The sequence below is a fragment of the Ranitomeya variabilis genome, chromosome 3 (assembly GCF_051348905.1).
Source record: "Ranitomeya variabilis isolate aRanVar5 chromosome 3, aRanVar5.hap1, whole genome shotgun sequence".
Classification (NCBI taxonomy): Eukaryota; Metazoa; Chordata; class Amphibia; order Anura; family Dendrobatidae; genus Ranitomeya; species Ranitomeya variabilis.
Genome location: NC_135234.1, coordinates 710218973 through 710232499, shown reverse-complemented (window position 1 = coordinate 710232499; position 13527 = coordinate 710218973). Strand labels below are relative to the sequence as shown.

At 42.9% G+C, this 13527-nt stretch overlaps 1 protein-coding gene across 6 annotated transcripts in view; it reads right to left on the bottom strand.

Annotated features, from left to right (window-relative positions):
• The window catches only part of KATNAL1 (katanin catalytic subunit A1 like 1), a 136749-nt gene that overhangs the window by 5272 nt on the left and 117950 nt on the right, over positions 1-13527 (bottom strand). The window lies entirely within an intron of this gene.

The window sequence follows — 13527 nt, the reverse complement described above, 5'->3', positions numbered from 1 at the left end:
ATCGGCACCGGAGAATCCTCACAGAATGCCTGATGTGAGCATTCCCAAGTTTGCCATCACAAAGTGCTCAGTCCGACCTCATTTTCATCAACATCCACCTTTCTGAGTCAGGCACAAAACTTCAGTCAATCATGTTTTTGTGCCCACCTAAAAAAAGGAGGAAACTGCAAAAGATCAGGTCAGACAGAGCAAAAAGTGACTCCATCTGTTTTATTAATCAATGACCTTACCCCAGAATCCTGTTTTTTAGGGCTTCTGAAGCCCCTATAGGGACACTGACGTGTGGCTAAAACCTGATGTGAACATGGCCTGAGACAGCTGTATGTAGTGGGAGCCTCGCTGCTCATTCTGCTACTGTAAACCAGGTTTAAAAAGCTCTGCTTTAAAATATTTTACCCCTCAGCCACCTGTCAAATAAAAATTGAAAGATCGCCAAAGATTTTCACAGTTTTTACTTTTTTACAATATTTCTACAAAATTCCTGATTTATCAAGGTTTTTATGCCAGAATTCTGTTGTAAGACACTTTCAAATATCAGAAACTTTTTGCCCCACGCAAAGTTGTGAGAACATTTTGTGACTTTTTTTGTCTTACGACAGCCATCAAAGCTTTGCTAAAGTGTGTGGAGCTGGGGTGGTTTAGGTCATTGCGATCCCCACTCAGCAAATTCATTAAAAGCTACGCCACTTTACTGGAGTATTCCTCTTAATGAATCAGGAGAGGCAAGTAGTGGCGCATGCTGCTCTGTGAGCCCCGCCACAAATCTTACTCCAGCATCTGTTGGAGTAAGATTTGTGGTGTAGTGAAGGTCCCCGCTCATCATGAATTTAATGAACAGTGGGTGCCATGCCCGATTCTGCTCCCTTCCATTTTGTCGGTGCTAGGGCAAGAATGGTGTGAAAAAGCCAGAAGTCGCATTTTTTTTGTGCAATTACAAAAAAATTGCAATTTTGCAAAGATAGAAAGCTTTTTTTTTTTGGCTAGAAATCTGGAGAAAAAGCTTTGATGAATTGCCCCCAATGTTTATTCTAAAATGCCACATAATGAATCACCACCTGACGGTTCCCGTTTAAATACATTAACCAGATACTAAGAGCCGCATAAAAAAATGTTGAGAGCATACTGAAAAAACAAATATTTATGATACACTATAGCAAAGCAAATGTCAGTCAATGAACTTTCTTAATTCATAATGGGGTTTTTCAATTATTATTTTAATTTTATTTTTTTAAGAAAATGTTGTAATCCACTCTATTTCAGCTGTAACCTGTTAGCAGCCCTAGCCCCCTAAAACCAACTACCACGCTTTTATTGAACTCTAGATTTACTTTCCAACAAGCCCTTTTTGGGGATTTTTCTTTTGTGAATCACCATAAAATCAATTTTAAAACTGCATCACACATGTATGGCAAAAATGGATGCACAGACGAAACTGGATCCAGCACACTGATGAAAATAGGTCTTTATTTGGGTACGAGAACAAAGCTTTGTATTACTTAGGCCTTACTCATAGATCTGAGCAGGAAAAGTGCCCAATAGCAATATACACGAATGAGACCTGAAGCTTGGAGCTACACTACAGACTTAGGTTCGGTGTGGTAGCTGCGGGTGGGACCATTATACTGTGTGGAGTGGCTGTTGGGAGACCATACTGTAAGAAGTGGCCTCATCATACTGTATGGAGTGGCTGTCAGGGGAGCATTATACTGTAAGGAGCGGCTGTGGCGAGATCATCATACTGCAAGGAGTGGCCATGGGGAGACCATCCTACTGTGTGGAGTGGCTTTCGGGAAACCATCATACTGTAAGGAGTGGCCGTGAGGATACGATCATACTAAGTGGGGCGGCCGTGGGGAGACCATCATACTAAGTGGGGTGGCTGTGTGAAGACCATCATACTGTAAAGCGTGGCTGTGGGGAGACCATCATACTGAAAGGAGTGGCCGTGGCGAGACCATCATACTGTAAGGAGTGGCCGTGGCGAGACCATCATACTGTGTGGAGTGGCTGTCGGGAGACCATCATACTGTAAGGAGTGGCCGTGAGGAGACCATCACACTAAGTGAGGCGGCGGTGGGGAGACCATCATTCTAAGTGGGTGGCTGTGTGGAGATCATCATACCGTGTGGAGTGGCTGTGGGGAGACCATCACACTGTGTGGAGTGGCTATCGGGAGAGCATCATACTGTAAGGAGTGGCGGTGGGGAGAATATCATAAAAAGTGGGTGGCTGTGGGGAGATCATCATACCGTGTGGAGTGGCTGTGGGGAGACCATGATACTGTGTGGAGTGGCTGCCGGGAGAGCATCATACTGTAAGGAGTGGCCGTGGGGAGACCATCATGCTAAGTGGGGTGGCTGTGGGGAGACCATCATACTGAGTACGGTGGCCATGCAGAGATAATCACCCTGTGGGGAATAGTTGTGGTGGAAGAATGTGTTTCCTTTGATGGCACATATGTGAATTCACAGCCAAAATATAGATGGAGAACAGGGATGGCTTAGTTGCTGAAATGAGTCAATTAGCCAACCCTTCAGACAAAGTTGCATGCCAAAACAGGAAACGCTCTCCTGTGATCAACCAAAGCTGACAGTGGAACTGCCGCTACCGGGTGTCATATCTTGAGATTAGGGCATCTTACTGAATTCAAATCTAAAAGTAAATTAAATATCTTCTATTTTAAACACATCTAAAGATAATTAATTTGAGCTTGACAAGCCCTTTAATGATCTCAGTCCTGTCTCAGCGTTTCAAAATTTAAATTTGGTGGGATTCTCAAATGGTCTCAAACTAAGACCATGTAGTAGCTCCTTGCTGGTTATTGCTTTGGCTAAAAGATGAAATTGGTCCAAACCAATGGATCACATGTAACATGGAAATAACACATCTCGATGTGGCACTGAAAGGAGAGAAGAGAAGTGTGATGAAGCCGGTGATTGGCTAATATATCAAGGCCTACACTGTGTATACCATATTCATTTACATCAAAATTAAACATTATCACTGGAGTGCTACGTTTGGGGGTGAGAATCTACACACCAAGCCCACTTTCATCATAAAATGTGCTGTTTAAGAAAAGATGAATCTTTAAGATCTATCAGAATATCAGTATTATCATTTGAAAAATCCTTTTTTTGAAAATCAACTTTAAAGACCCTGAAAACGCTCCGAATGTTCATTGTAATTCACTTTTTATGTGTGTTAAGTAATACGTTCTCACAGCAGCGGGCAGCATAAAATACATGTATGAATAAATCTGTTCTAATGACATCACTTTCCAGGAAAAGCCAAAAATAAGTCATATACTTCAGCCAAGTCCTCGCTGGGATCAAATCCACTTTACATGCAGCCCGTACAATGCTCTAAATTGTTCCAGAAGCCGCAGCAATCCCATAATTTATACTTTATTCCAGTCTGGATGTAAATGCCCTTGAGCTAGAAGATTGTTATCAGAAGGAGGATTAATACCGTCCTCAGTAATGTCTTTTGTCTGGATATTTGGTTAAGACTGAAGTCCTGGCAGAGACGCGCCCTTGTATCAGCATTGCAGACTGTACTCTACTCACAAAAAAGGTAGGAAGAAACTCTAAAAGATGGAGAAGGTGAAGATTATGTTAGAGGATCCCCCCTTTAAAGACATAGGCGCAGTACTATGGATCTTCATGGCTGCTATTCATCTCCGCTGATGCAGAATACTTGAAAGTTCCAGATATAACTTCAAAAACAACGCCAACAATTGAGAATTGGCTTACAGCAAACTTATGTGACTTTTACATAGGCCTCCATGTTTATTTCACACTGTGTCCTGAAACTTCACCTTGTAATAAAAAGAGCTCACAATGTGACATGCAGGACTCAACTTTAAGGCGGTAATTTCTAAACACATCCCTAATCCTGAACTAAACTGTCAAGAACAACCCACAGATTGATGGAAAGTAATCTCCTGCCACACAATGTTTACCATCCCCTCTAAGGCTGTCAAACACCGTTCCGTCTCACATCACTGACAAACAGATTTTGCTCAAGAATATCCCTGTATTTCACACCATCTTCCCCTTAACTCGGACCATTTCCCCTGTCCCTGCTGCTGAAAAATATCCCCATATCATGATGCTGCCACCACCACCATGTTTCACTGTGGGGATGGTATTCTTGGGGTGATGAGCTGTGTTGGTTTGGTGCCTGACATATCGTTTAACTTGGTGGCCAAAAAGTTAAATTTTTGTCTCATCTGACCACAGCCCCTTCCTCCATACATTTGGTGTGTCTAATACAGGTGTTTGAGACAAACTCAAACTGAGCCATACAATTTGTGGGCTTTTTTTGCCCACTCTTCCCTAAAGGCCACTTCTATGGAGTGTACAGCTTATTGTGGTCCTATGGACAGATACTCCAGTCTCTGCTTGGGAAGTCTGAAGCTCCTTCAGTGCTACCTTTGGTCATTGAGCGTCCTCTCTGATTAATGCCCTCCTTGCTCGGGCTCAGAGTTTTGGTGGGTGGCCCTCTCTTGGCAGGTCTGATGTGGTACCATGTTCTTTCCATTTGATGAAAATGGATTTGATTTGATGGTGCTCCGGGGGATCATCAGAGATTGGGGGCTGAATACTTTCACAAGTCAACTGTATTAATCAACCAGACACTTCAGCCTTCAACTGGCCATGGTGCCAAATGACTCCCTTTCATCAGCTCCTCTCTGCCCTCTCTATTATGGAGTAATGTTCCAGTATCAAAATGCATACAATGATTTAAAAGGGATATTGTCCAGCAGCACAGAAAAGTAGTTAAAACTTAGCCTTTAGTCCTATAGGGTAAAAAAACAAAAATGAAGAATATGCACATATAAAAAAACCCATAACGCTTACACGTTTCAAGTAGAAAAACCCTTTGTCATAATAATCATGTGCTATGATTAAGAGTTTTTCTAACCAAAATGCAAAATAATTATATTTTGTTTTGTTTAATACTTGCACATTCTGCTTTTTTTTTCATCTTATATGATTAAAGGCTAAGTTTTAACTACTTTTCTTTGGTGCTGGTGAACATCCCCTTTTGGACCACTTAGGGCTATTTGACCTGGAAGCCTAGCAGTGCATACTCCGTGCACCACTCCCAGACCACAGACTGCTACCCTAGAAGTATCCTGGGACGCTTATCCCTAGCACAGGAGTGGTGAGCTGAATAGACAATTTTTATATTTATTAAATCAAAACGTACACCCACACGCCTTCTGGGGCCCATGCCAACACTTCCTCCTGTAGCTGACAACTAGGAAGCCATCAATCCATCAATAGCATTTACTGTGACAGGTCATGGAGAGCCGCTTACTGCAACCCGCCATAATCAACCTGGGGACCTCAAAGTGTCACAGTTTACTGTACAATAACATTAAAATAACTTAAAAGGGGTATTGCCAGCTCAAAGTTCCTATCCCAGTATATATTAGGTATAATAATATTAGCAAACGCCTCCAATTAGAGATGAAATGTAGTTCTTCTGATAAGCGATGTCGCTTACACCATATGCAGGGCTACATATCCATGGTTACGACCACTGATAGTGACAGTTAGTTAGCTGTTAGTGCGTGTAACCATGGATACCTAAGCTACTGAAATGCTTTGCACATGGGGTTGGCGACCTAGCTTATCAGTAGAACTATACTACATTACTAATTAGAGGCATTTGCTAAGATTATTGTTACACTTACTATATATTGGAATAGGATCTCGCCGATAGGAAAACTCCTTTTAACTATTGCAACTAACTTTAAGCATCGGGTTATCAGGCAGCCATGAAAGCGTTATACATATGTGATGAAACAATAGGAAAGGTGAGGCAGCTGCAGTCTGATGCAAGGACGTCTAGACTGTGCAGACACAGAGATCAGCCATCGGTGCATTACAATGATATGATTACAATGATCTGTGCCTTCGAGTGAAAAAAAAATAAATTTGAGAAACTTCTGTTCTTTCATGGAGAACAGTAGACTTTAAACACGGAACTTTTTTTTTTTTTTTTGAACCGTCTTTCGCAGCTCCCAGTGATGTTGAAATGATGTTCGGCAAAGATGCCCGACTGTGCCTGTAAATATTTAAAAGGAATTACAAATGTATTAACATCTGTGAATGGCAAATAAGCCAATGTCAGGACTATCCTTTGGGAAGTTTGCCTTTCAGTGCTGCACTTTGTATTTACATATAGATATATTTCGGCTTTGATAACCTGCAGTTCTTTGTTGGCTTACTTCGCCTCCTTTATTAACTGTGTCTAAGGAGGAATGGGCACTCCCTCAAGACATTGCCTTCCTTGGATGAATAATTCGTATACAAGAAAACAGATCAAGTCTTTTTAAAAAGATAGGCACTCCTTTGCTGAGCCGTTATCCCAAATACTTAACCGAGCACAGCTAGTAAAGGGAATGTAGCAGCAGAGTTTTTCTATCTAATCTGAGCGCAGCAGGATGTAGAGGCTGAGACCTTGATTCCAGTGATGTGTCACTGATTAGGCTGTGTGCTGTAGTTTAAATTAAATCACTTTTTTATCAGCAGATTACCACTGCAGGACTGGTTGTCTCATGCCTCCTAGTCAACTGCTCTGTGTAACCCCGCCCCACCACTGATTAACAGCTACAGTGTGGACAGAAAGCTGCCAATCAGTGGTGTGGGCGGGGCTATACATGGCTCAGCATTCAAAGCACTGCTAAATCTGCAGCAGTGAAAACTGATTTTATCACAACTGTAAAATAATGATACATGGCTAGAATCAAGATCTCTGTCTATACATCATGATGCGGAGGCAAAAACCAGGTGCAGATTCCGTTTAAGTCTACATGCCCAAAAATGTATGGCACCATGATACCGGGTAACGTCATCTTTTCTATACTGCGGCTCTCCTCTTATGAAGATCATCAACATGAGCTTATCAGGAGAACTGGTGCTACTGGATAATGTTTTGGTTTGGTATCCTATTTGAAGGGGAATGCAGGCCATCGCACCTGGGGAGAGGGAGACAATTTTTTTCACGGACTAGAAAATCCTTCCGGGCATGCTCAGAATGAAAAAACGGGATACGTCGCTGGATTCCTGTGTTTGACGGTCAGCGACGGATCCAGCGCCCATAGGCTTCCATTACAGCCGACAACAGACAGCACAGGACCCGTCGCTGAGCGATTTTTCGAAGTGAAAAAAAAACGTTACTCTGAACGTTTTCACCGCCCGACGGACAGCTATTTTCCGACGGATCCAGTGCACGACGGATGAAACGGATAGCCATCCGTCGCTAATACAAGTCTATGGGAAAAAGAATCCTGCAGAACAATTTGAAGGATCCTGTTTTTTCAAAAATCGACGGATTTCGACGGGAGGAAAAAGATGGAAGTGTGAAAGAGGCCTATTCAGGGAGTTGCGTCCCAAGGATCCTCCTTCAGCAAAGTTCATATCTGCTTATGTGGGTTAAAGGTCCAAGAAAAAGAACTTCTATGCTAAACCAAATAAAAAAAAAATAAATAAATAAAAAATAAAAAAAGTTAACAAGTATTAATAAATACCGTATACTCGAGTATAAGCCGACCCGAGTATAAGCCGACCCCCCTAATTTTGCCACAAAAAACTGGGAAAACGTAATGACTCGAGTATAAGCCTAGGGTGGGAAATGCAGCAGCTACCGGTAAATGTCAAAAGTAAAAATAGATACCAATATAAGTAAAATTAATTGAGACATCAATAGGTTAAGTGTTTTTGAATATCCATATTGAATCAGGAGCCCCATATAATCCTGCATAAAGGTTAATAATGGCCCCATAAGATGCTCCATAGAGATATTTGCCCCATACAGTGCAGCACAAACATTGATTATGGCCCCAAAAGATGTTCAATACAGACACCTGCCCCATATAATGCTCCACAAACGTTATGGCCCCATAAGATGCTCCATACAGACACTTGCCCCATATAGTGCTGCACAAACGTTATGACCCCATAAGATGATCCTTACAGACACTTGCCCCATTTGCTGTAGCTGTGATAAAAAAAAAAAATCACATACTCACCTCTCCGTCGCTCAGGTCCCTGGCACTTTCAATATTCACCTGCACCTTGTTCCAGCCGCCTCTACATCTTCAGCGTCTTCTGCACTGACGTTCAGGTAGAGGGCGCGCACTAACAACGTCATCGCGCCCTCTGACCTGAGCGTCACTGCAGAAGACGCTGAAGACGGAGCAGCGTCTGGAACGAGGAGCAGGTGAATATCGCGCAGCGCTCTTCTCCCCGTTATACTCACCTGCTCCTGGCGCTGTGCAGTCCCTGCTTCCCCGGCACTACTGCTTCTTCCTGTACTGAGCGGTCACCGTTACCGCTCACTACAGTAATAAATATGCGGCTCCACCCCTATGGGAGGTGGAGCAGTATATTCATTACTGTAATGAGCGGTACCATGTAACCGCTCAGTACAGGAAGAAGCTGGGGTGCCGGGGAGCCAGGGACCTGCAGGGACCGTGCCAGGAGCAGGTGAGTATAATTAGACAGCCCCCGCTCCTCCTCCCCTGCCGACCCCTGGGTATGACTCGAGTATAAGCCGAGAGTGGGACTTTCAGCCCAAAAAAATGGGCTGAAAATCTCGGCATAAACTCGAGTATATATGGTACATGTTTTTTTAAATATGAAAATTACAATCCCATAACCATGTAAGGCTATGTTCACGTTAGATTCTGGCCATGCATTAATAGTGCTTTCCGGGATTATGTTTAAAGCCCCGAATAACAGGATTCACAAGAAGCTCTTGTCAGAGCCAATGACTATAATGAGGCAGAAGAGCCCACTTTGTGCTCGGTTTGGCCTACGATAAAAAACATAGGAATGCAGGAAATCCTTTTAGTGCCAGAGTAAAAATAATAATTTTTCAACCAATCAGAAGGCTATGAAATAATTTCTACCAATCAGCGTTTATAAGGCCACTTTCACACATCAGGTTTTCAGTGTCAGGCTAAATCCGGCGAATGTTGGAAAAACTGGATCCGGCGCAGATTGTGAAAAACTGATGCGACGGATCCGTTTTTTTGACGGATCCGGCTAGCCTATCTAGATTATTGGATAAAAAAAAATTTGGAGCATGCTCAGTTTAAAACACCGGATCAGGCCGCTGGATCCGCCTTTTTCCAGATCCGGCACCTTCCGGCTCCATAGGCCTCCATTCTAACAAACAGCCGGAAGCGCTGGCTCCAGCGCTTCAGGCTTTTACGCCGCAGACAAAAAACGTTGCAATGGACGTTTTTTCAAGAAACCGGAAGCGGCAGATTTTCGGGATCTGGCGAAAACCAGACGAAACGCAATGTCATCCGGTGCAATCCGGCACTAATACAAGTCTATGGGAAAAAAACCTGATCCGGCGGCAACATTCGCCTGATCCGGTTTTTTGAAAATTAGCCGGATTTAGCCTGACACTGAAAACCTGATGTGTGAAAGTAGCCCAAGACAAATGGATGCCTAGTTATGAAAATAGACTCTTCCATCCAAGTAACGGTACTTTATACATTATATAGCCAACTCCCAAGGGCAGGGTGTACTCATATTCCTAAAGTAATCACAGAATAACCAAATTATATGTTATCTGTATCTATCTCTAGCTCTCTCTATCTATATATATCTATCTCTACATCTTCCTATCTCTATTATACATAATATATATGGGAGGAGGAGCTAGAGGCAGAGCTCCCTCCCCTGAGGTTCACACAGAAACTTATCACTAGTAACTGGCATCTCCCATCTCAGTAATTAATAATCTGTACTCACTGAAGACAGATTTTACACCAGAATTGAGAATTCTGAGAGTAAATGATCAGTCCAGGAGGAGAAAAAAAAGCAGATTTCTCTGATAAGATATATTACAAGGTTTCTTGTTTACATGGGTATAATTGATTTATGAAATTAAAATTAAAATAATGGTTATTCTTCAAAAATAATGGTTATTCTTCAACACAGACTTCTATTACAATAGTCTCCCAGAATAACCATGGTGCACAGCTGGATTGGTTTAGATCAGAGTAATATTGTCCAATAATTATTATGTTTTTTCTTTAAAGAGGAAGGACAAGTCCAGCATTTCCAGTAGCGCCTGTAAATTCATGTATATTGAAAATACTGAACAGAAATAAAATGGTGAAGGAGATTGTTCCTCGCTGGGCTTTTTCTATGAGTAATGATATCAACGGAGTTCATTTGTGTATTGCTGTGCAAAACAAGAACACAACCTCTACAGGGAAAGTAAAAGCAAATCTCAAACAACAAGGATTACGGCTGAAGTATTCCGCCTGGAAAAATACTTAAACAATAATCCTTGAGGTTTGAGAGTCACTTTTTCCTTTATAACTCTGTAGAGATAGCAATGTACAAATGAACTGAAATGACATCGATACTCAAAGAAAACAGTACAGCTGAGAATAATACTGCTCTTCCCATATCCCGAAAAGTATTCCTGTGCCACCCCTGAGAATTATAATAAGGAGTATACATACTTGTCTAAAAAGGAGGCAATCAAAGTAGTCAATGTAAAAAATATATACAGGGTGGGCCATTTATATGGATACACCTAAATAAAATGGGAATGGTTGGGGATATAAACTTCCTGTTTGTGGCACATTAGTATATGGGAGGGGAAAAACTTTTCAAGATGGGTGGTGACCATGGCGGCCATTTTGAAGTTGGCCATTTTGGATCCAATTTTATTTTTCAATGGGACGAGGGTCATGTGACACATCAAACTTATTGAGAATTTCACAAGAAAAACAATGGTGTGCTTGGTTTTAACGCAACTTTATTCTTTCATGAGTTATTTACAGGTTTCTCTTTGTTTACAGCCATTGACATGTCGCAGACGTTAACATGTGAGGAACGGATAGAAATTGTGTTAATGTCTGGTGAACGCAGTACCCGGGTCATTGTAGCAGATTTCAATGCAAGACACCCTACGAGTCCACCCATCTCCCATGCTAAGGTTAGCAAACTGCTTGCCAAATTTTGTGAAACAGGTTCTGTGTTGAATTTGCAAAAAATGTGGATGCAAGAAAACTGTAACTAATGAAGAAACATCAATGGCTGAAGATGAACTGAAGATGGCTCGTTCCTTGAGTTTTTCCAGCAAGATGGTGCACCATCACATTATGGGTGTCAGGTCCGAGCATTCCTACATGAACAGTTTCCTGGAAAGTGGATTGGTCGTCATGGGCCAGTTGAATGGCCACTAAGGTCTCCCGATCTGACCCCCTTAGACCTTTATCTTTGGGGTCATCTGAAGGCAATGATGTGCAGCATCTGAAACAACGGATACTGGAAGCCTGTGCTAGCATTTCTTCTGCGGTGTTGCTATCAGTGTGTCAAGAGTGGGAGAAGAGGGTTGCATTGACAATCCAACACAATGGGCAGCACTTTGAACACATTTTATAAGTGGTCATAAACTGGTAAATAACTCATGAAACAATAAAGTTACGTTAAAACCAAGCACACCATTGTTTTTCTTGTGAAATTCTCAATAAATTTGATGTGTCACATGATCCTCTTCCCATTGGAAAAAATAAAGTTAGATCCAAAATGGCCAACTTCAAAATGGCCGCCATGGTCACCACCCATCTTGAAAAGTTTTCCCTCTTCCATATACTAATGTGCCACAAACAGGAACTTGATATCACCAACCATTCCCATTTTATTTAGGTGTATCCATATAAATGGCCCACCCTGTATATAAATTTATACAATGTGATTTTCTGGATTTAGTTTTTGATATTCTATCTCTCAATGTTAAAATTAACCTACCCTTAAAATTATAGACTGTTCTTGTCTTTGTCAGTGGGCAAACTTACAAAATCAGCAAGGGATCAAATAATTATTTCCCCCCACTGTAAATCTCTCGTAAGCGACATCCCGTTTACTATTGCCTTGCATTAGCGCACACTACACAGTATGATGTCTGCAGGAGTGAACCGATCAGAGCCCAGTGAAAGATGCAGATCTCGGTCTCTAACACAGCAGGAGGTCACAGTATAATTTGTCTATCATTGTGGAAAGTAGCATGCCAGTGTAAAGAGACTTACAGGCCATGCAATGCTCCTCTGGGAAATTAAATATGCAAATTGTATCTTCAGAGAGGAAGAGGACTTGAACTCTAGCGCCATCTATTGGAAGTAGCAATCCTACAAGAATGTCTTAAGGCATATGACAAGGCTCATTAAAGGGTCGATATTTGACTTTTAGGACTCTTAATTCCAATAGGTTACACTAGAGTTCTAGTCCTCCCTGATGAGGCAGCATCATTTAAAGGGAACCTGTCACCCCGTCAGGCGTTTGTAACTAAAAGAGCCACCTTGTGCAGCACTAATGTTGCATTCTGTCAAGGTGGCTCTTTTAGTTTGTGTCCCTGCTAATGCTGAAATAATCGTTTATATAATTTGTCCCTCATACCTCGAATTTAACACGGGGGCAGGCCTTTCCCCCCCTTACACAGACGCACCACAGCCGTCAGTTATTTCCTCATGGGCGCCGCCTCCTCAGCGTTTTCCCGGCGCCTGCGCTGTGGTCTTAGGCCTTGGGCATGCGCAGTTAGCGCTGCCCGTCCACTGACATCACTTGATGTCTTTCTTATTGCGTGGACGTGCGTCCCGAGATCCCGCCCCGCAGTCTCTTCTGATTTATTTACACTGCGGGGCTGGGAATCTTGGGCATGCGCAGTACTTATCTGCGGCTCTCCCTTATCTCCCTCTGCCTCTTTCCTACTGTGTAGCAACATAGGAATCTGACGATATCTGACGATTCCTATGATGCTGCACAGTAGGAAAGAGGCGGAGTGAGATGAGGGAGAGCCGCAGAGAACTACTGCGCATGGCGAATATTACCAGCCCCGCAGTGTGAATAAATCAGAAGAGAATGCGGGGCAGGATTTCGGGCCACGCGTCCACGCAGGCGCAATAAGAAAGACATCATGTGACGTTAGTGGACGGGAAGCGCTAACTGCGCATGCCCAAAAACAAAGATTACAGCGCATCTGCCTGGAAAACGCTGAGGAGGCGGCGCCAGGGAGACATGAGGAAGTAACTGACGGCAGTGGTGCGTCTGTGTAAGGGGGGGAAAGACCTGCCTCCCCTGTCAAATTCGAGGTATGAGGCACAAATTATATAAACGATTATTTCAGCGTTGGCAGGGACAAGAACTAAAAGAGCCACCTTGACAGAATGCAGCATTAGTGCTGCACAAGGTGGCTCTTTTAGTTACAAACGCCTAGGGGGGGGGGGGGGGGGTGACAGGTTCCCTTTAATTAAAACTCAGATCCACAGTACATCGCGACTCCTTCCAGTATGTATGTCACTACTTCTCACGGCTCCTCCCAGAGTTAGAAAACCCTGGAGAGCAATGCGCTCATCACTGACGACACGCTCGCCTGCTGCAGACTGCGGCTCACTCTTTATAAATAACAGAGCGCTGTTGCGCCCGATGACTTTTTAGGTCACCGCTCTTCCCTGTGTTGCACAAGCATGGAGAGCGGTGCAGC